A 22159-nucleotide genomic window follows, 5' to 3' on the forward strand; every position below is an offset into this window, starting at 1 on the left:
AACAGGTTGCATCCATCGCTGTCCATTCAATGCCTCCCTTGATATTCAGCTCATGAGCTCCGTTGTCTGCTTCGCGGCCCACCTGGCTGCCACAGGACCGACAGAGCTGACAGTGAATCCAAAGCTCAGATCTGACAGCTGGGAATCTGTGTAGAAAGGACCTGATTTTTCTCGCTGTAGAGGCTGTAGTAGGCTCCAGGGATCCGGGCCAGGGCTTGGGCCAAAGTGACTCCACAGCTGTTTTAATGCCTGGGGAAGGTTCTGGCTATAGTGGGGGTGGGGTGAGTGTCCTGAGGTTCTGAAGGCCCACTGTGTGTAGGTTCACTGCGCACAGAGAAGAGAAGGCAGAGTCCTGCCCTGGAGGTGGTCACAGCTCATGGACGAGCCAGCCAGGCAGGCAGGGCCCGATAGCACCTGATCTGACTTCCTGAGTGAATGGTGTGGGGGCAGCGGAAGAGAACCAGGTCTGCTCCCTTATGTGGTGCCCGGGGAAGGTTGTCATCAGACTAAACACGAACTATGGTGATGACCATCACTGCTGTGTGCAAAGGGTTTACATTGGTGTGTGTCTTCATCTGAGCGCTCAGGCTGTCTCTAGACAAGACTGGCCATGGGCATTACCTCTCCTTCGAACTTGACATGTTTCATCTCTTCCTTACTGAACATTCATTTCCAAGAGGGTTTCTGGGCCATAAGGATATTGGGATTTTCTCTAGCTTTGTCTCAGGAGGAACGCGTTTCCAGTTGTTGGTGTGGTTTGTTTTTCCCGCACTCTTTCTTGGTTTATTTTGTGAATTTGTTTCTGCCAGAGGAATAGCTCAGACTCTGCCTTCTGGCTGAGATGTGACACTCACAACAGCAAAGCCTACCTGGATATCATGACCACATTTGCCGAAAGGGCTTTGTTTTGCAGAAGACCTCTTGAAAGTACCTACACGGTCCTTTCAGATACCCAAAGGCTATTTGAAATGAAATAAAAAACAAGAATTCTCAAGTTTAGTCTTACAATATGTGGGGAGTCAGCAAAATCCGCTGGAGAAGAGAAACACTAACCCACTCCAATATTCTGGCCTAGAGAATTCCATGGACTATACAGCCCATGGGGTCGCAGAGAATGAGACACAGTCGCATGACTGAGCCACAACAGCAGTGAGGGTTCAGCGTTTGTCAAACAGAGACACCAGCAGTGTTTCCATGGCTCTGCGCGTGCTCAGGTGCTCATTCGTGTCCGACACTTTGGAGCCCTGTGGACTGTAGCCCCCAAGACCCTCTATCCGTGGAATTTTTCAGGCAAGAATACGGAAATGGGCTGCCATTTGCTCCGCCAGGGGATCTTCCCGACCCAGGGTTTGAACCCGGGTCCCCTCCAGGTCCTACATTGCCTGGCGGGTTCTTTTCTGCTGAGCCACCTGGGAAAAAAGTCATTACATCCCTGGCTTATCCTAAAGTGCTTCACTTAGCGTCTGGTACTCGGGAAATTCTCACTGGTGATGTGAATATTCAGTCATCTATCATTATTGCTCATAAAATAATGGAATGGCCATGCTCACAAAGGAGAAAGAAGAGCCTGTCCAAGTCCAATCAAATCCTTCGCCACACATATCTTTTTTAAAACTTCTCACTTTGAAATAAACATGAAGCATAAAGACATTGGTTATGGCCACCAGAAAAGGTCGAGTCGTACTAATAAGTGACGAGGCTTCTCCCGGTTCCAACATGCATGCGTTGTTTCCCTGGCACGACCCAGCACTTCTCTGACAGCAGCTGGGGGTCCTGCAACTTAACTCAGTGTGGACACTGCCTATCTGGGGGTAGTGCCAGACCCCACAGGTTAAAAGCCCAGCCCTACAAGAGCCTCCCACCACTCCAGCCATCATTTGCAAGCCCAGATTATCACCTGCACCTAGACCCACCGGCTACCTATTCAGAGGTTCTAACTACTTTGGATTCTATTCATTTGTCGAGTGGTCAGGGAACTCAGAGAAACAAGTTGCCTACTAGGTCACAGCTTTAATGTTAAAGGTAATAAACTCAGGAAGGGCAGATGGAAGGGGATGCACAGGACAGGCTGTGTGGAGGGGAGGCACGGAACTTCAAGCTCTCCAAGCCCCGCTTTCCCCAAATCTGCGTGTGTTCATCAACCCAGAAGCTGTCCAGACCCTGTTTGGGGGTTTTTATGGAGGAGTCATCACACAAGCACGATTGATTAAATCACTGGCTGTTGGTGATGGCTTCAACCAGAAGCCCTTCTGGCTTTCCCAGGAGTTGGTGGGGGAGGTGGTGTGGGGGAGGGACCGGAAGTTCCAATCCTCTAACCAAGTGCTTCCTTACCCTGGCAAGCAATGCCCCTCTTTGGAAAGGAGGCACTCTTGGAACAGTCACCTCATTCACCTACCAAGAGACACCTTGATTGCTCTCCCCACTTAAGAGATTCCCAGAGTGAGGAGCTCTGTGCCAGGAGTGGGGGACAAAGACCAAAAATATCTTTCTTATTATTAGTACAAATCACAACATCACAGTGACCCCAAATTTCAGTGATAATTTGGTTCTAGAGCCTTAAAAGTTTCTCAGCAGTTGGTTGGACCTTTTTTAAAAAACAATTGGGGGGCCACACCTCGAGGCTTGCAGGGATCTTAGTTCCCCAACCAGGGACTGAACCCACACTCCCTGCATAGGAAGGCAGAGTGTTAACTGCTGGGCCACCAGGGAAGTCCCTGATTGGGCCTTTTTTAGATGAAACTGTTACCGTGGCATAAACGAAACGATTCAAGATTTCAAAAAGCTGGCGCTGAGCATGGGCCATCTTCCTGTGGTGTCTTCAGATCATAACCGACTCTTCCATGGCCGCTGCAGCCCCAAGCTTTCCCCTGAGATGAGTCAGGCCCCAGGAAGCCTGTTGCCTTCCCCTGCTCTATTCAGGGGCTGCCAGGCACAGGCAGCGTGCAGGGTGTGCGCGGGTCCAGCCAGCACCATTAGCGGACAGATGCCCGGGATGACTCATTCATGGGGTGCTCTGATTACAAGTGAGAGGGTTTGGAGAACAAGATAGCCTAGGAGAGAGCCCAGCCCCACCACCTTGCTCATTGTGAAACGAATTTGGGGCTTATGCGTCTTCCCCAGGGAGAAAGAAATCCATGGACTCCATTGGATACTCAAACAATGACCCCCAAAAGATGAAGAGTCTTAAAGTGGGATTTCTCAGCTTGGGGTTGCTGGCATTTGATATCTTGCAGCATTCCTAAACACAACCAAAAATGTCCTCAGATGTCACCAGTGTTGCTTGGACTCCAACATGAGGGCTAGCTGGACAGGCTTGACCAGGAGCAGGGATGAATGAAATGAAAGTTGCTCAGTCATGTCCAACTCTTTGCGACCCCATAGACTATACTTATAGAGTCGATGGAATTCTCCAGGCCAGAATACTGGAGTGGGTTGCCTTTCCCTTCACCAGGGGATCTTGCCAACGCAAGGATCGGACCCAGGTCTCCCGCATTGCAGGCAGATTCTTTACCGGCTAAATCACAAGAGAGGCCCAAGGGAAGCCCAGGAGCAGGGATGGGGGGATGCAAAAGGACAGTGAAGCAAGAGGAATGGGGGCAGATGAGCAAGTCCGCCCTCCTGAAATGTCTGCTGGCCTGGTCGTCTGCAGTTGTGACCAGGCAGGGTGTGGAGGTCACAGGGGCGCAGAGGGGTGTGATCCCCTTTGCTCCCCCTGGGCCAGCAAGTGTGTGAGGCTGAGCCGCTCCGAGGCAACATGGGCTTTGAGCCCCACACAGGCGAGGCCCCTGTGTGCAGCACGAGCCTTTCTCCCAAGTCAGGAGGTTTATTGTTGAGAAGACATCCCGTGATGACCGGGGGAAGACTGGCCTGGCTGAGGTCGTGATCAATTGGTGGATTTTAGGGACACGGAACATTGAGTGTCCCAGGTGGGGCTTCTGATCCCGACATCCACAAACTGGGGTGGCGGGGAGGCTTAAAACAATACGAACCGACTCTCTCCCAGTTCTGGGGGCCAGAAGTCTAAAGCCGAGGGTCAACAGAACCGGGACCCCGACCCGGGCTCTGGGGGAGCATCACTCCCGGCTCTTCCACTTTCGGGGGCTCCAGGCATTCCTGGCTTTGTGGCCATAGCCCCCCAGCGTCTGCTTACCCCTCACACGGCCTCCTCTCTGTGTGTTTCTCCGCCTCTTATAAAGACACCCATCACTCTGCATAAGGCCCACCTAATCCTCTGTAACCTTACCTAACTTGATTTCATCTGCAAAGATCCCATTTCCGAATAAAGCCCTCCTCGCAGATATGAAGAGTTGAGGTGTGGGTGTCTCTTTTGGAGGGCACCAGTCATCCCGCAACAAAGCTGAGACTTTACACACGAGCGGTTATCCCAGGAGTGGGGGGAGTTCATGCGGGACCCCTCGAGTACAGCCTTGGGTAGGGGAGGCATGGCTCGTGGTTGTTGGGCTGAGCAGGGCAGGTGTTCTGGCGGGGACCAAGCCTTGGCCTGGCTGCCTCGGTGCAGGGTTCCAGGGTGTGCACGGAAGCCCCTCAGGTCGTCAAGATGCAGGTTCTGAGTTAGCAGGTCTAGGAGTGCCCCACACTGCGCTTCTCACCTGCTCCCAGGGTGTATAAACTGCTGACCCTGGTCCATGCTTGGAGGTGCGAGGAGCGTGCAGGCCTGTTTCCCAGGCGCCGTCACAAACTTCCCCAAGGAATGCCCCTCCGCAGTGTCCACGCAAGTCCCCGATCCCCTGTCTGGTGCCCCAGAGGTAGCCCAGACACAGACCCGCACACACACTGGATGCCCCGGGCCAGGGACCCAGCAGAGCGGGGAGTGGTGGGTCAGGAAGAAACGTGCTCATAACTTCGCGTGCAGAACGGATGGAGGCTGAGCCTGGCCGACTGGCAGTGATCAGAGGTGACCCACTTGCCCTCCACCCTCCACCAGGTACTGTGGGCCCAGAGGAAGTCAGCCTAAATATTGCTTCCCCAGCCACCCACAAGAGGGGCCCTGGTTGTCAAATTAGGATCTGATACCTTGATCCAGAAGACGGCACCCTACGTCAGTTTCACACATGAGGGTCCAGGAGGGGTGTCATGTCAGAGACCCCTGTGACAGTAGAGAGGATGGAAATGGTGGGAGAAAGGTCCTGGAGGCAGGCGGCCTAGGCCTTCCTTCTGCAGGAGCGCCTCTTCTGCACATCCCCCACCACCCTGTCCCTCCGATGGCATTGGGGTCTGCAGCCAGGGTTCCCAGGAAACGGACAAGAGCCGCTTGTGGGCCAACATGTTTCCTTGCAACTGGAACCCATCAGCATTTTTCAAGTCCAACCTCAAAGCCAGGGCATTATTTATGCCCAGTGGTCATTGCCGAGAAGGCCACACAGGAAAATCCCAGCTGTGTACCGGAGGTGACAGAGGCCCGCACTGCCCTCATGTTGAGCTTGACTCCGGTTTTGGCAGAATTGTGAAGGCTGCAGACACGTGAACTATACAAGGCCAGTTTGCTTTCATGTTGCCGTTCGGGGCTCGCCACCGCACCCCAAGGCTGGCGGGCTGCAGTTTCTCCCCGTTCCTCCCCAGAGCTGGTGTGAGCCACGGCGGCATCTCTTTCCCGGCTTTGTGGATGTTGGTTTTTGAAAAGCAGGCGAGGAGCTGCCTGTTGGAGGATGAAAGCCGCCTCCACACCAGACTCCAGGACCCCCGGTTAGGCGGTGAGGGTACCTGAGCTCCCAGGCCAGCTCAGACCCCACCCAGCCCCTCTGAGGCCATGTGTGTGGGTCCAGACCCCGCCCGGCCACTTCCTGGGGCTTGAGCAGCCTCAGGCAAGTGGCTTCCCCTCTCGGGACCTCAGTTTTTCCGTCTCTAGAATGGAGGTGATGGCACGTCCTCCCTGCTGGGGGTGGGCAGGGCTGCCGTGGACACGGGGTGGGGGGAAGGGCACGTTTCTTGCCCTTTCCAGTTGAGGCCTTGTGGGCATGAGCTGGTGTCCGAGACCGTTCCCAGACTTGGCTCAGTGTGGTGATGCGTATGGAGTTGGGGGGGCGGTGGTCCCTCCTCATAGCCTGGACATCGGGGTGGGGGTTGTCGACTTTGAGGCACCTGAAGTCTAATTTCAGCAGCTCCATGTGTAAGGACAGTGCAGCACCAGATGTTCTCAGGGACTTGTCGGCCCGGACGCAGAACCCCATTCCCACTGCACCCGGTGTGGGCATCCTGACCCGGATTGTGGTAGAGGGGTCAGATCCCTTTATCGAGGGAAGGAACTGAGGCTCTGAGAGGTGGGGCAAAGAGATCAAGGGCCCTGGGCCCCACAGGGGCAGAGCCAGCACTTGAACTTGGATGCTGGGTCCTCACGTGAGACTCTGCCCTGAACCGTGAGAACTGGACTGTAGAGAGGGCTGAGCACCAAAGAATTGATGCTTTTGAACTGTGGTGTTGGAGAAGACTCTTGAGAGTCTCTTGGACTGCAAGGACATCAAACCAGTCAATCCTAAAGGAAATCAGCCATGAATATTCACTGGAAGGACTGATGTCTGAAGCTGAAGCTCCAATACTTTGACCAAATGATGTGAAGAGCTGACTCATTGGAAAAGACCCTGATGCTGGGAAAGATTGAGGGCAGGCAGAAAAGGGGGCATCAGAGGATGAGATGGTTGGATGACATCACTGACTCCATGGACATGAGTTTGAATAAGCTCTGGGAGATGGTGAAGGACAGGGAAGCCTGGTGTGTTGCAGTCAATGGAGTCTCAAAGAGTCGGACGTGACTTAGTGACTGAACAACAACAAAATGTGGTCTTCAGCCCCCATCTCACTCCTATCCCCAGGCTCAGTGCCTATGCCATGAACCTCTCCTACAGTGAGGTGTCAGGGTCCGTTGTCTAGTCCCAAAGCTATTCATATTTATATTCATAATTCCACCATTACACATTCACTTCTTTATCCCTAAAGTTTTTATGTCTCTTGAGTCTTAAGCGCTAAGGCTTTTATACACCCCACCTGGCTTCCTTTGGGCCTCTCTTGGTTTTGTGGAAGTATACTTGTTATAAAGTGAATTCTGGACATGTTTTCAGACTCTAGTCTTTAAAGTTCCTCAAGGACAGCTCCGCCCGGGTCCCAGGTGGTCGGGCTGAAATCTGTGCCCTTCAGGTTGGGGTTCTGACGTCCTCCCATGTCTCTAGGCCGGTTGTGTGCCAGAGTCAGCTCTTTCTGGCTCCTCGGGAACTCTGCCAGCCAGGTGTAAACCCTTTGGTACATGAATCAGGCCACGGCAGGAGTATGTGCACCTTGGAAATTGGCACATGATCCAGCTGCAGATCAGGGTTGGGCTTTCTTCCTGGAGAGCAGGGGGCGGGCAGGGGCTGCATAGTTACCAGGTTGCTCCTGCTCTGTGCCCATGCGTCTCCCGTTCCTGAAGAGGTCAAGGTCTTCAAAAGTGTCTACTATTTTCGCTTCTCGTTATGACACTTTTTTATTTCTGCACGTTCTGTTTGGTTCTTTTCCAAGTTGGCTGTGTCATTTTTTTAATGGTTTCCTGTCCTTTGCAGGACCTTTCTATCTTGAGGTTTATTTCTGTAAACGAGGAAAGCTTAACCAGTTTATTAGATTTATTATCCATCTAATCCTCTCAGGATCCCAAGCTGAGGGGGTCACTTCTGCTGGTTCTCCTCCAGCTGTCTTTCATCCTGGTGGGCCTGGCGCTTTCCCCACTGGCCACCAGCCTTCCACAAACCGTGGGGTAGTTCCCAAGCCTGGGAAGAAGGTGCCCTTATCCAGAAAGACTTGGCACTTGCATTCTCCACTCATCTGAGGGCGTTATGGATAGGAACACATTGAGCCAAGGTCACAGGCTGACGTGCCTGGACTCACTGGGTTCCTCACCCGTTCCTTGTCCTGCTTGGCACCAGGACCACCTTCCTTGTAATTCCCGGGGCTGGAGGAGGGAGGCCCTTTCTGGGTCACCTGAAAGTGTCATCTCCTGGGAGTCCAGCTCCATCCGGAGGGAGGTATCTTCTGTTAGACTCCCCATCTGGGCAGTTGCTCCTCTGGGTCTTCTCAGATCTTCGGCAACTTTAGTGAGTGACACTATTTTTTTTTTCAATTGTTTGCCATGAGAGGCTGGATCTGAGTAATCTACCCACTCATCATCAAAGTAGGCCTGTGAATGAATACATGTCTTTTATTCCTTCAACAAGCCAGGCCTTGGGAGCCAGACCCTACGCCAAGAGCTGAGGGGTAAATCCGCCCGCCAGTCCGGCGGCCCCAGCTCGTTCAGACAGCGCGTTCTGCGTCCAGGCTCACTGGAGACAGTCAGGGTACCATGTCCAGGATGTGTCGAAGGCATGCTTATGCCAGTGCCCCATGTGACCGCGCCCGAGTAACTGCAGCAGCTCCTCCCGGGCGGTGCAGATGTGGTCAGCAGGAAGCACGGTGCAGAAATGCCTCCCTGCTGACCCTTGCCCAGGGACTGAGCACTTTCCTGTCGGCTCTGGGAGCCTTCCAGGTGGAGGGCGGGCGTGAGCAACGCAGGGTCAGACCCCAGTGGTGGTCCCATCCTACCCCTTGTCCTTGAGTATTATAGTGAACCCAGCGATGCGGCCAGAGGTCGGGGAAAGACCGCAGGGGGACTGTCCCCCCGGCCCTCCTGGATCACTCAGCAGATATCATCAAGCCGGACTCTCGTGAGATGACATGTTCAGGTGACCGAGAAAGGGTCGCTGTCTTCCACCTCTGAGACTGGACGGAGGGTGGTCCTGGCGCCGATCAGGAGAAGGAGGATGAGGCCCACCCTGCGCCAGACGCTGTCCCTCCTGGGGGCACGTCGGTCACCTGAGCTGATAGATCCAACGTGGAACCAACCTTCCAGCTCACACCCACACGGGACCCCGGTGCCAACATGAACAGCAGGCAGGCCCCAGGGCTGCCAAGAGTGCGCCCGGTCATTAGGGACTGACCGGGCATCACGTGCCTTGAGCACATTCGAGGCGAACACGACCCCTCCCACAGAGCAGCCCTGGCCTCAGAGGCCCTCCTGCGGTGGGGTTACCCTTGGTGCTGAGGAAGCCGAGGGCACAGAGGGGGAAGTGGTCAGATGTCCAGCCCAGGCCTCCCACCGGTGCTCTGGAGCCGTCCTGTGTGTCCCTGCCGTGTACACACGCTTCCCGTAGCTGGACCGTGAGCCGGGGAGGGGTGCACACACAGGATGCTGTGGAGGCCCCCCAGCACCCTCGGGCCTGAGCTCTCGGCACCCCCTAATTCCCTGATGGCAGTGAGGGAGCCCTCTGGGTTAGGCAGCAGCTGTGGGGTCAGGGTGGGCGGGGAGGCGTGCTGCCCGGAAGCCCTCTGGGGGCAGCTAGGGACCCCATGCTCAGTCTCACTGAGGCCAACCTTGCAACAACCTTGGAGCCCGCCCTTCAGCGGAGACGGGTGGCCATGATATACAATACGCAGGCTCGGGCAGCCGAGGGGACGGAGAGGGGCCCTGGCGTCCTCGAGCACCAGGAATCCCTCGCGGGGACGTCTTTGCTTGTTTTGTGATTCCCTTCTTCCTTCTCAAATAAAGTGCCGGGAACGACTGTGGTTGGGTCTCTGTTCCTGTGAGTTGAGCCAGGAGTGGAGGTTTAACCCTGTCCAGTCTGTGCTGGGCGAGCCTCCCCGAACACTCCCCACCTTGGACGGCACAGTCCTGATCACTCTTCTGGGCCTTCTTGGCTCTTTAGGAACATTAAGGTGTGACATTTGTTTTATTTCTTGTCTTTGTCCAGCCTTTGGTGGCAGTCCATTGCAAGTCCACTCTGACTCTGTCCCTTCCCCGAGCCCCTTGGCTCTCCACACGTCCATGCCAAGGCTCAAGGCCCCTGCGGTTCTGTGGCCTCCAGACTCCCCACCCAAGGGGCCGGTCTGGACAGAAGCCTCCGCTCTGGGGCATCTGGCTCGGGGAGCGGACCGGCGTCTCTCGGTTTCTCCCCATCGGGAGCAGACTGCTGTCAGGCTGGCCGCCAGGGTTTAAAACCTCCCATGTGTGTAAGAACGAGGACATCCCGTGTTCACCGAATCCCACGACCCTTTCCCGATCCTGCCAGCTGTTTTTCTGGGAGGGACCCTGTCGCTCACATAAACAGCGGAGCGTGTTTCCCAGCGATGCCGGCCCGGCACTGCTTCTTGACCACCATTGAGAGAAATCTCCACGGACTCGGGGGAATGTACTTTGGGTCTTTGCGTGAGGCTGAGCAGAGCACTAAAAAATAAACCTGGGCTCTAACAGGAACTTATGGGGGCATCTGCGGTCATTCCTAGCGCCCCATGTGGTCAGCCCCACCCAGGAGCCCCCAGGCTAGAGGCTTTGGTGCCCCAGGTCTTCCTAGGGCAGGTGAAGCACCTTCCAGCTTCTTTGCAAACAGAGTCTGTGCAGGGGTGGTCTTAGAGGCCTCAAGGTCATGGAGAAGAGGCAAGCCTCAGCCACCGGGTTGGGCGGGGGTGCTGAGAGCACCAGGAACTCCCCCCGCCTGTGAAGCAAGTCACGGATGGCGAATTTTGCAGAGGAGCAAAAGGTGGGCTCACAGAGGCCGAGTAATTCTCAGAGACGGCAGAGGAGCAGACTGACTGCGATCCAGGTCGCTGAAACACGGCTCCCTCCTGTGCTCTTCTGACCTGCCCCTTGAGGGCAGCAGGACGGTCTGGGCTCCCCTGGCCTGAGCCCCCGGGCCTGCCTCCCCTCGTCCGAGCTGAGATGTGTGCATTCCCAAATGCACACGCTGTGTCCCCCTGCCCTGGGGCATCATGGCAGGCCTCAGGCTCCCTGCAGGCGAGCCCCACGCCCTCCAGCACACCTCTGAGCCCTGCTCATCTGGTCGCTGTGCCCGAGGGGCCTGATCCTAGCTGTCTTCTTGAGGCAGCCTCGGGACTGAGGTCCTAGAGTCCTGCTTCTTCGAAGCTCCCTGCACCAAGCCCAGTGAGGCTTCCTGACAAGTATGGTTTCTTCATGTGGCTTCATGACAAGTATGGTGGGCTGAGTGGTGGCCCTGAAAGCCGTCTATCCTTCTGCAGCCTGCAAAGGTGACTTACTCCGATGAAAGATCTCAGCAGATGGAAGTAAGTTACTGACCTCTGCACCAGATCACCTGGGACGCTTGTGGACCCTAAATTGAATGACAGGTGTCTTTGGAAGAGAAGAGGGGGTGATCTGAAGCACAGAGCCACCCAGGGGAGAAGGTTTGTGCAGATAGACGTAGAGGTTGGGGTGATGTGGCCATAAGCCCAGGGAGGCCTGGGGACCCCACGGGCTGGACCAGGCCGGAGGGACCCTCCCCTGGAGCCTCTTGAGGGAGTTCAGCCCTGCCCACACGTTGATCACAGGTTTCTGACTGTAGAACTTGGGGAGAATGAATTTGTGTTAAAGTTGCCCAGTCTGTGGCCAGTGGCTGTAGCCGCCCCTGGACACTGAGAGTGAACTTGCCGGCTCCGAGGTGAGAGCACTGGCAGGACCTGCCATTCCCCCGCCCCCCCATATGCACACAACCTTGTCATGAGGTTAAATGAGTTCATACGCACAGAGGCCTGAATCAGTGACTGACACTTGGATCTCAGCCCCCTTCACCTCCTCCTCGTCGTCGTCATCACTGTCATTGTTAGGGGCCCTCATCCACTCGTTCAATGGACACGTGGTGCCCCTGCACGGCCCCGAGGTGTGCGGCGAGGCCCGAGACCTGGGAGGCTCCACACAGGCCTCACCCTGCCTGCTGGGGCCGCGTCGACAAGGCCTGTGCAGTGACACGGAGGCCCTGGGAGAGGCTGGGTCCTCCGGTCGTGGGAGGCACGGGGGCCTCCGCATCAGAGGTGGAGGGGTGAGTTGGGGTCATCCAGGCGGGTGCAGCCCTTCACTCAAAGTGGGGGAAGAACCCCACGTGGCACCCGGTGTCCAGGAGGCCCCCCTTGCCCTGGCGGGCTGCAGGCATAGCCAGAGATGACCAGGAGTCTGCATCTCACTAGGGCCCGAGGCTGGCGCTGAGTGAATCCTCAGTGAGGTTTTTTCCTTAAAAGCCACCCTACATGACTTTGGCTCCATTGCTGTTTGCCACAAACCTACAATGATCCCAAGAAGTTTGTACACTTCAAGGGTGGTGACTGGACGTGGAGCCCAGCACTGACCCAAGTCAGTCCTGCCCTGAGTCCCACGGCCTGGCCACACCACCCCCCTTCCGTGGCCTGGCTTTCTTCTGCCAGGACCTTCAGAATGGTGGAAAGGCAAGTGTGACCTCAAGCTGGGGGGCCCAGTGTGGGCTCCTAGCCCCTGGGGTTCACCTTGGTGGACCATAGTCTGCACTGCCGTTGGGCAGCTCTGTCCCGGCGAATGTCGTGTTTCCTTGCTTTTTTGTGATGCGGCACCCCAGTTATCTCAGGGCAATTGGGAAGACTGCTGGTGTTACATGTGCATGCCTTAGATGGGGAAAGATTATTGCTGCATTGACCCTGCTCACTCGATACTGAGAGTCTGTTAAACACAAATGGCAAGGGGAACAGAGAAAAGAGAAAAATGGAGAGTTGCTGGGTTGCCTGAGGTCTCACCTGTGGTTAAGACTGTACAGTCTGCACGTGAGCCCGGGTTTCCACACCTGCCAGCTACCAGGTGCCAGGCGCTGATTTTAGAACCCCAGCTTCACTAAGGAGTCATTGACAGACACGGTTTCTGTGTGTTCACGTCTACATTGTGATGAGTTGATGCCCATGGACGTCATGGAATGATTGCCCAACATACACATCACCTGACACAGTTAACTCTGTGTGTGTGTGTATCTTAATGTTGTTCTTATAATTCATGGAGAAGGCAATGGCAACCCACTCCAGTGCTCTTGCTTGAAAAATCCTATGGACGGAGGAGCCTGGTAGGCTGCAGTCCATGGGGTCGCTAAGACTCGAACACGACTGAGTGACTTCACTTTCACACATTGGAGAAGGAAATGGCAACCCAGTCCAGTGTTCTTGCCTGGAGAATCCCAGGGACAGCGGAGCCTGGTGGGCTGCCGTCTATGCGGTCGCACAGCGTCGGACACGACTGAAGCGATTTAACAGCAGCAGCAGCATAATCCATGAATACAATGTATATATGTAGCTCTCCATTTTGTTAGATCTTCTTTAACTTATCTTAGAAGTTTGTAGTTTGCTCTGTGTCTTGTACATTTTTAATTAGATATCTTGATATTTTCAGTGCAATTATAAGTGCCTAATATATATAGAACTGACTTCTATATTCACTTCTTAAACCCATTTATTTCAAATAATTCTTATTGTATTTTTTTATGTATACACAGTTATGTCTGCAAATAAGTGCTTTTCCCCCCTTTCCAACTGTGATAACCCTTTTCTTTTTCTTACCTTGTTGTACGGACAAGGATCTCCAGTACAGTGGTGAACAGAAGTAGTGAGAACCAGTGCCCTTGTCTCTTTGCCATTATCTGTTGGTCCTTTAATGGAGCGGAACTTGGTGGTCCGGAGTCGACGATGAGAGAGTGAAGGAAGTAAAGAGGCTAACATTCCCTGGGTCACGTAGCCGGCTTCCGCGCTCCAGGGAATCAGCCAGAAAGAGAGAGAGAGGAAGAAAAAGAAAGACAGACAGACACGGGGACCAAAGCTCTGATGGAGCAAAGCTGTTTTAATCAACATGGCATGCGCATATATACTGTCTTACAAAGTAGTTATTCTCAGCAAAGATAAAGTTTAAAATTCCAGACTTAAAAAACACAAGGCGATCCCTACCAAAGAGAGAAGAGGGTACTTATCACCGTAATGAGAAACTAACAAAAGAAATGCCTGGATTCCTCAGCCCCAGGAAAGGTGTGCCTCTCCTCTTAATTCCTGAATATTCAGGAATTAATAAGGGCCAGAGGTTTCCTGACAATTACCAGAGGAAAAGCCTTCAGTATTTCACCATCACCTATGGTATTAGCTTTTACGTAGATATTTTTATCAAAATATGTAAATTCTCCTGTTAGTGTGCTATGACTTTTTTCTTACTCATGAACTAAAATTATTACATTAAATTTTCTTCAGTTTATTTTCTGCAGATTTTGAAATGGGTGATTGTTCTTTTATATGGTGATTTAACTTTAAACAAATTTTGTGATTGTAAAACCATCCCAACCTGATCTCAATATATTCTCCTTTTATTGGATTGTATTTGGTAGTGTTTTATTTAGGATTATTTCATCTGTCCTCAGAGTCAGTAATTTGACCTTCTTGTACTTCTTTTCCTTGTTGAGTTTAGTATCACGGTTATGCTAGTCTTATAAAACGAGGAGCATATTCCTTGTTTACCCCGAGAGTTCCTGTGAGATTGCTGTTTCCTTCCCTCGATGTTTGGAAGAATTGATTGGCAACACCTGTTGGTTTCATTGTGGGGAGGCTTTTATTTCCGATTTAATTTTTTTCATGCAAATAAAAATTTCTGATTTTGTACGTCTTCTCGGATCTTTTTAGGTAAAGCATTTCCCCCCTGCTAGGAATTGATGGAGGCCAGCAGACTCTCCAATAGTAAGTGAACTGTGGCTCATGATATCTTTCTTATCTGCAAGACGTGTTGTCTCCCCTTTTAAAAAATCTTGATACTGGTGGTTTGTGCTCTGTCTCTTTTTCTTAATCAGCTTCTCTAGGGCTTTTTCATTTTTATCAGTCCTTTCAAAGAGCCAACTTTTGGCTTTGCTTAAAAAATTTCATATTTGCTTTCTGTTTCCTTATTTTCTGCTCCTTTTTCTTCCATCTGCCTTGTGTTTCATGTGCTATTCTTTATTTCTGGTTTCTTGGGCTAGAGGCTTAATTGATTTTTAGCCTTCCTTCTTTTCCAGTATATGTGTTTAAGGCTTTAAGTTACCCTCTAAACACAGTTCGCTGCGTCCCAGAAGTTTGAATGAGGCAGATTTTCATTATCTTTTATGGAAAAGTCTTTTCTAATTTTCATTGTGTTTTAAAAAATTATTATTCATGAAATTCTTCAAGAAGTATGAAGTATGTCATTTAACTTCCCAGTGTTTGGGGAGGTTTTTCTAGTGACCCTTTTATGATTCCTAGCTTAATTCCGTGAAGAGCCCCATCTTAGTCTTTTTGGGCTACTGTTACAAATCCCACAGACTAGCTGCTAAACAACAGAAAGTTGTTTCTTAGAGTCCTGCAGGCTGGGAAGTCCCAAGATCACCAGCAGGTGCCACGTCTGGTGAGGCCTGTTTCCTGATTCCTAGACTGCCTGCTTCTCTCTGTCCTCCCAGCACGGGAGCCCATTCCCTCCTGACCTGACGCCTCCCAGAAGCCGTGCCTCCTAGTATCATCTCCACGTGCAGGGTGAAGTTTGAGGGCACGTAAATCGTCATCCCATTGCAATCCCTAAGTATACCCTGCATTATTTCAGTCCTTTGAAATAATTCAACCTTCCCTAATGGCCCAATATATCTTCATTTTCTTATTTCTTCCTTGGGCTCTAGAAAATAATGTGTATCAGGGGGAATGCAGTGTTTCGTGCATATCAGTTAGGTCAGGTTTGTCAATTCAGATTTCGGTAGCCACGTTGAGTAAGCAGAAGTAGGTGAAATTATCTGTAATATATTTGATTTTATCACACCCAAAATATGATCATTTCAGTGTGTAATCAACATGATAAAACCTAACGAACTATTTTCTGTTCTTTTTTTTTGCTACGTCTTTAAACTCCAGTGTGTGTTTCACGCTTGCAGCACATCGCATTGTAGAGCCAGCTGCATTTCAGGTACTTCATGGGTGCAGGTGACTACGTCCCAGGGAGCCCAGTTCCATGACAGATGTGTCTTTAACGTCTCCCACTGCGATTGTGAACTTGGCTGTTAGTCCTTTTCTCTTTCTGTCAGTATTTATGTATTGCTATTTTGAGGTTATATTATGCAGTTCAGTTCAGTTATTCAGTCGTCTCTGACTCTTTGCGACCCCATGAATCACAGCACGCCAGGCCTCCTTCTCCATCACCAACTCCCAGAGTTTACTCAGACTCATGGCCATCGAGTCAGTGATGCCATCCAGACATCTCATCCTCTGTCGTCCCCTTCTCCTCCTGCCCCCAATCCCTCCCAGCATCAGGGTCTTTTCCAATGAGTCAACTCTTTGCATGAGGTGGCCAAAATACTGGAGTTTCAGCTTCAGCATCAGTCCTTCCAGTGAACACCCAGGACTGATCTCCTTCAGGATGGACTGGTTGAATCTCCTTGTAGTCCAAGGGACTCTCAAGAGTCTTCGCCAACACCACAGTTCAAAAGCATCAATTCTTCGGTGCTCAGCTTTCTTCGCAGTCCATTTCTCACATCCATACATGACCACTGGAAAAACCACAGCCTTGCCTAGATGGACCTTTGTTGGCAAAGTAATGGCTCTGCTTTGTAATATGCTGTCTAGGTTGGTCACAACTTTCCACCCAAGGAGTAAGCATTCTTTAATTTCATGGTTGCAATCACCATCTGCAGTGATATTGGAGCCCCCCAAAATAAAGTCTGACACTGCTTCCACTGTTTCCCCATCTATTTCCCATGAAGTAATGGGACCAGATACCATGATCTTAGTTTTCTGAATGTTGAGCTTTCAGTCAACTTTTTCACTCTCCTCTTTCACTTTCATCAAGAGGCTCTTGAGTTCCTCTTGACTTTCTGCATTAAGGGTGGTGTCATCTGCATATCTGAGGTTATTGATATTTCTCCCGGCAGTCTTGGTTCCAGCATGTGCTTCTTTCAGCCCAGCGTTTCTCATGGTGTACTCTGCATATAAGTTAAAAGAGCAGGGTGACAATATACAGCCTTGACATACTCCTTTTCCTATTTGGAACCAGTCTGTTGTTCCACATCCAGTTCTAGCTGTTGCTTCCTGACCTGCACACAGGTTTCTCAGGAGGTAGGTCAGGTGATTTGGTATTCCCATCTCTTTCAGAATTCTCCACAGTTTATTGTGATCCACACAGTCAAAGGCTTTGGCATAGTCAATAAAGCAGAAACAGAGGTTTTTCTGGAACTCCCTTGCTTTTTCGATGATCCAGAAGATGTTGGCAATTTGATCTCTGGTTTCTCTGCCTTTTCTAAAACCAACTTGAATATCTGGAATTTCACGGTTCACGTATTGCTGAAGCCTGGCTTGGAGAATTTTGAGCATTACTTTACTAGCATGTGAGATGAGTGTAATCGTGCGGTAGTTTGAGCATTCTTTGGGATTGGAATGAAAACTGACCTTTTCCAGTCCTGTGGCCACTGCTGCGTTTTCCAAATTTGCTGGCATATTGAGTGCAGCACTTTCACAGCATCATCTTCCAGGATTTGAAATAGCCCAGCTGGAATTCCATCACCTCCACGAGCTTTGTTCATAGTGATGCTTTCTATGGCCCACCTGACTTCACATTTCAGGATGTCTGGCTCTAGGTGAGCGATCACACCATGGTGATCATCTGGATCGTGAAGATCTTTTTTCTACAGTTCTTCTCTGTATTCTTGCCACCTCTTCTTAATATCTTCTGCTTCTGTTAAGTCCATACCATTTCTGTCCTTTATCGAACCCATCTTTGCATCAAATGTTCCCTTGGTATCTCACATTTTCTTGAAGAGATCTCTAGTCTTTCCCATTCTGTTGTTTTCCTCTATTTCTTTGCATTGATCACTGAGGAAGACTTTCTCATCTCTCCTTGCTATTCTTTGGAACTCTGCATTCAAATGGGAACATCTTTCCTTTACTCCTTTGCTTTTCACTTCTCTTTTCACAGCTATTTGTAAGGTCTCCTCAGACAACCATTTTGCCTTTTTGCATTTCTTTTCCATGAGGATGGTCTTGATCCCTGTCTCCCGTACAGTGTCACGAACCTCCATCCATAGTTCATCAGGCTCTCTATCAGATCTAGTCCCTTCAATCTATTTCTCACTTCCACTGTATAGCCATAAGGGATTTGATTTAGGTCATACCTGAATGGTCTAGTGGTTTTCCCTACTTTCTTCAATTTAAGTCTGAATTTGGCAATAAGGAGTTCATGGTCTGAAGTACAGTCAGCTCCCGGTCTTGTTTTTGCTGACTGTACAGAGCTTCTCCATCTTTGGCTGCAAAGAATATAAACAATCTGATTTCGGTGTTGACCATCTGGTGATGTCCGTGTGTAGACTCTTCTCTTGTGTTGTTGGAAGAGGGTGTTTGCTCTGACCAGTGCGTTCTCTTGGCAGAACTCTATTAGCCTTTGACCTGCTTCATTCTGTACTCCAAGGCCAAATTTGCCTGTTACTTCAGCTGTTTCTTGACTTCCTACTTTTGCATCCCAGTCCCCTATAATGAAAAGGACATCTTTTTTGGGTGTTAGTTCTAAAAGGTCTTGTGGGTCTTCATAGAACCATTCAACTTCAGCTTCTTCAGCGTTACTGGTTGGGGCATAGGTTTCGATTACTGTGATATTCAATGGTTTGCCTTGGAAACGAACAGAGATCATTCTGTCATTTTTGAGATTGCATCCAAGTACTACATTTTGGACTGTTTTGTTGACCATGATGGCTACTCCATTTCTTCTAAGGGATTCCTGCCCACAGTAGTAGATATAATGGTCATCTGAGTTAAATTCGCCCATTCCTGTCCATTTCAGTTTGCTGATTCCTAGAATGTTGACATTCACTCTTGCCATCTCCTGTTTGACCACTTCCAATTTGCCTTGATTCATGGACCTCACATTCCAGGTTCCTATGCCATATTGCTCTTTACAGCGTCGGCCCTTGCTTCTGTCACCAGTCACATGCACAACTGTGTCTTGTTTTTGCTTTGGCTCCGTCCCTTCATTCTTTCTGGAGTTATTTCTCCACTGATCTCCAGTAGCATATTAGGCACCTACCGACCTGGGGAGTTCCTCTTTCAGTATCCTATCATTTTGCCTTTTCATACTGCTCATGGGGTTCTCACGGCAAGAATACTGAAGTGGTTTGCCATTCCCTTCTCCAGTGGACCACATTCTGTCACGAGGAGATACCCCTCGTCCAAGGTAAGGAGCAGCCATAAAGAGATACCCCACGTCCAAGGTAAGCGAAACCCAAGTAAGATGGTAGGTGCTGCGAGAAGGCATGAAAGGGCAGACACACTGAAGCCATAATCGGAGAAAACTAGCCGATCTGATCGCACGGACCACAGTCTTGTCTAACTCAATGAAACTACGCCGTGCCGTGTGGGGCCACCCAGGACGGACGGGTCATGGTGGAGAGGTTATGTTATTAGGTACAATCAAGTTTAGAATCCTCATCTTCTTGCTAGACTGAACTTGTGTCAGTATGAGATGCTTCTTTTATTGCTAGTAATGCTTCTTACTTTAGACACTATTGGACAGTGATATTGCCACATCAGTTTTCTGTCCTTGTTTGCCTGGGTATCTTTTACTTTCACCTGTCTGTGGTCTTCCATCTTAACACATATCTCTGTGAATAGTGTATGGTTTTAATTTTAATCAGTTTGGCCCTTTTTATCTCTCAATGAGAGTATTTGCTCTTTTTATAATTTTGATATTTCAGTGTATAGGTACCATGTTGCTGTTTGTTTTCTGCTCGTCCCACCTATTCTGTGTCCTTCTCGCGTGCCTTCTGTTAGAAGGATGAAGTGTTTCTCTAGGTCTCTACGCCTCTGTCAGGTGATCGGGTGTACATTCGCAGATACAGCGCGTGTTCTACATTCAAGTCTAACTTAGTACTTTTACTGCCTCCCTGACACGACTGTTTCCTCCTTGTCACTGTTATCCTTTAAAATTTTAGGTATATTTTTGGCATTATCATCATCGTAGAGTTAATATTTACCCTCAGTGTTACCTCACTGTTGGTCTCTACTTGTTTCTTATATTTCCGTCAGAGACTACTTTTCTTTCTCTCAAAGGACTGCCTTAATATTTTTTAGTTCCTGTGTGTGGGTGATGAGTTGTCTCATTTCCATTTGCCCTAAAAGTCTTTATTTTGCTTTCACTTTGGAAGAGTGTTTTTGTTGGGTATAGAATTCCAGGCTGGTGGGTATTTGTTTTTCAGCATTTCACAGGCGCCAGTCCATTATCTCCTGACTTCCTTGTTCTTGAAATGTCAGCCCTCAGGGTTGCTGTGCCATTCAAAGCCTCGCCTTTTTCCTCTGAGCGCTTGGATAGTTTCTTTTTGCCTTAGGCACCCGCAGAGCTGCTGAAACCAATGTGTGGTTTTCATTTTTGAGTCAATGGTCTGATTCTCGAGCCAACTCTTGCCCCCGCCCCTGTCAGTCAGTTCAGTCACTCTGTGTCTGACCCTTTGCGACCCCTTGGACTGCAGCGCGCCAGGCCTCCCCGTCCATCACCAACTCCTGGATCCTGCCCAAGCTCATGTCCATCGAGTCGGTGATGCCATCCAACCGTCTCATCCTCTGTCATCCCCTTCTCCTCCTGCCTTCAGTCTTCCCCAGCATCAGGTTCTTTTCCAAAGAGTCAGTTCTTCGTATCAGTTGGCCAAAGTATTGGAGCTTCAGTATCCGTCTTTCCAATGAATATTCAGGACTGATTTGCTTTAGGATGGACTGGTTGGATCTCCTTGCAGTCCACAGGGCTCTCAAGAGTCTTCTCCAACACCACAGTTCAGAAGCATTGATTCTTTGGCGTTCAGCCTTCTTCACGGGCCAACTCTCACATCCATACATGACTACTGGAAAAACCATAGCTTTGACTAAACGAACGTTTGTCGGCAAAGTAATGTCTCTGCTTTTTAATGTGCTGTCTAGGTTGGTCGTAGCTTTCCTTCCAAGGAGCAAGTGTCTTTTAATTTCACCATCTGGAGTCATTTTGGAGCCTAAGAAAATAAAGTCTGTCACTGTTTCCATTCTTGCCCCATTTATTTGCCATGAAGTGATGGAGCTGGATGCCATGATCTTCATTTTTTGAATGTTGAGTTTTATGCAAGCTTTCTCACTCTCCTCTTTCACTTTCATTAAGAGGCTCTTTAGCATCAACCCCTGGAGGCATTTCTTATTCCCCTTTCTGTCTTTTCTCCCCCATGAGGGGCCTCATTTATAGTTTTGAACAACATAGTTTAACAGGCGGGCTCCCTCCATATAGTCTAAACTTTCTTCCCTCTTATATATATATTTTTAACCGATCCATCCTTCAGTTCACTGATCCTCTCTTCAGCTGTGTCCAATTTGATGTTAAGACCAGAGACTGAGTTCTTCAATTCAGTCACTGTTATTTTAAATTTCTAGCATCGGTTTTCATTCTCAGAAATATTTCCTTTTGTCAGGTATATTTTTGAACTGGTGAAGTTTGCATCTGAATCCTCTAGCATACCTCTCATATGCTGATATACATCTGGCACCTCTGGATCTGTTTCAGTTCTTTTTCTCTTGGTCCTGTTTGTTGTTACACCCTTTTTTTTGCTTTTTTGGTTGCATGTTGGACATTATGTTTGGAAAATCCTAGAGGTTCTGGTGATGCTGTCTTCTCCAGAGTTTCTTCTGATGCAGACCTCTAGTGGGGACAGAGCTCTCTGTTCACTCAGGGCTTGAGTGACTTGAGGCTGGGGGATCCTTGTAAGCTGAGTCTCAGCAGCCTTCACCCACTTTCCCTCACTTACCCCAGGGAGAAGCCCTCCAGCATCTCCGTCTGGAAGTCTGGGGTGCCTCCCAGGGCCCCCCCTTCTTGGCAGGTCTTGAAGCCCACCTTCTGTCTTCTGAGCACCACAAGGTGATGGATACTCAGCGCTCAGCCGATTTGGGCAGTGTTGGGTATGTTTTCTGTGCCTCCCTTTTCTTGGGGAGCTTGATCTCTAACATCTGGACTGACATGTCAGGCCTGCACTCGAATTTTTGTCTTCCCAGCCCAAGGAACCGTCCAGAGCTGTGTTAGCCAGTCCCCTCTGCTTGACTTTTTCCCTGCCTTTTCTTCTCAGAGTCAGCTTTATTCAGATGCCCCAAGGGAAGGAGCAGCCCTCTCAGACTCCAGCTCCCTCACTGAGCTTCCCTTTAGTTTGACATCTTGGATTGTGGCTGCCTAAGGACTCTTTACTGCCAAATTCAGACTTAAATTGAAGTAGGTAGGGAAAACCACTAGACCATTCAGGTATGACCTAAATCAAATCCCTTATGACTATACAGTGGAAGTGAGAAATAGATTGAAGGGACTAGATCTGATAGACAGAGTGCCTGATGAACTATG

The sequence above is a fragment of the Muntiacus reevesi genome, chromosome 15, assembly GCF_963930625.1.
Source record: "Muntiacus reevesi chromosome 15, mMunRee1.1, whole genome shotgun sequence".
Lineage (NCBI taxonomy): Eukaryota > Metazoa > Chordata > Mammalia > Artiodactyla > Cervidae > Muntiacus > Muntiacus reevesi.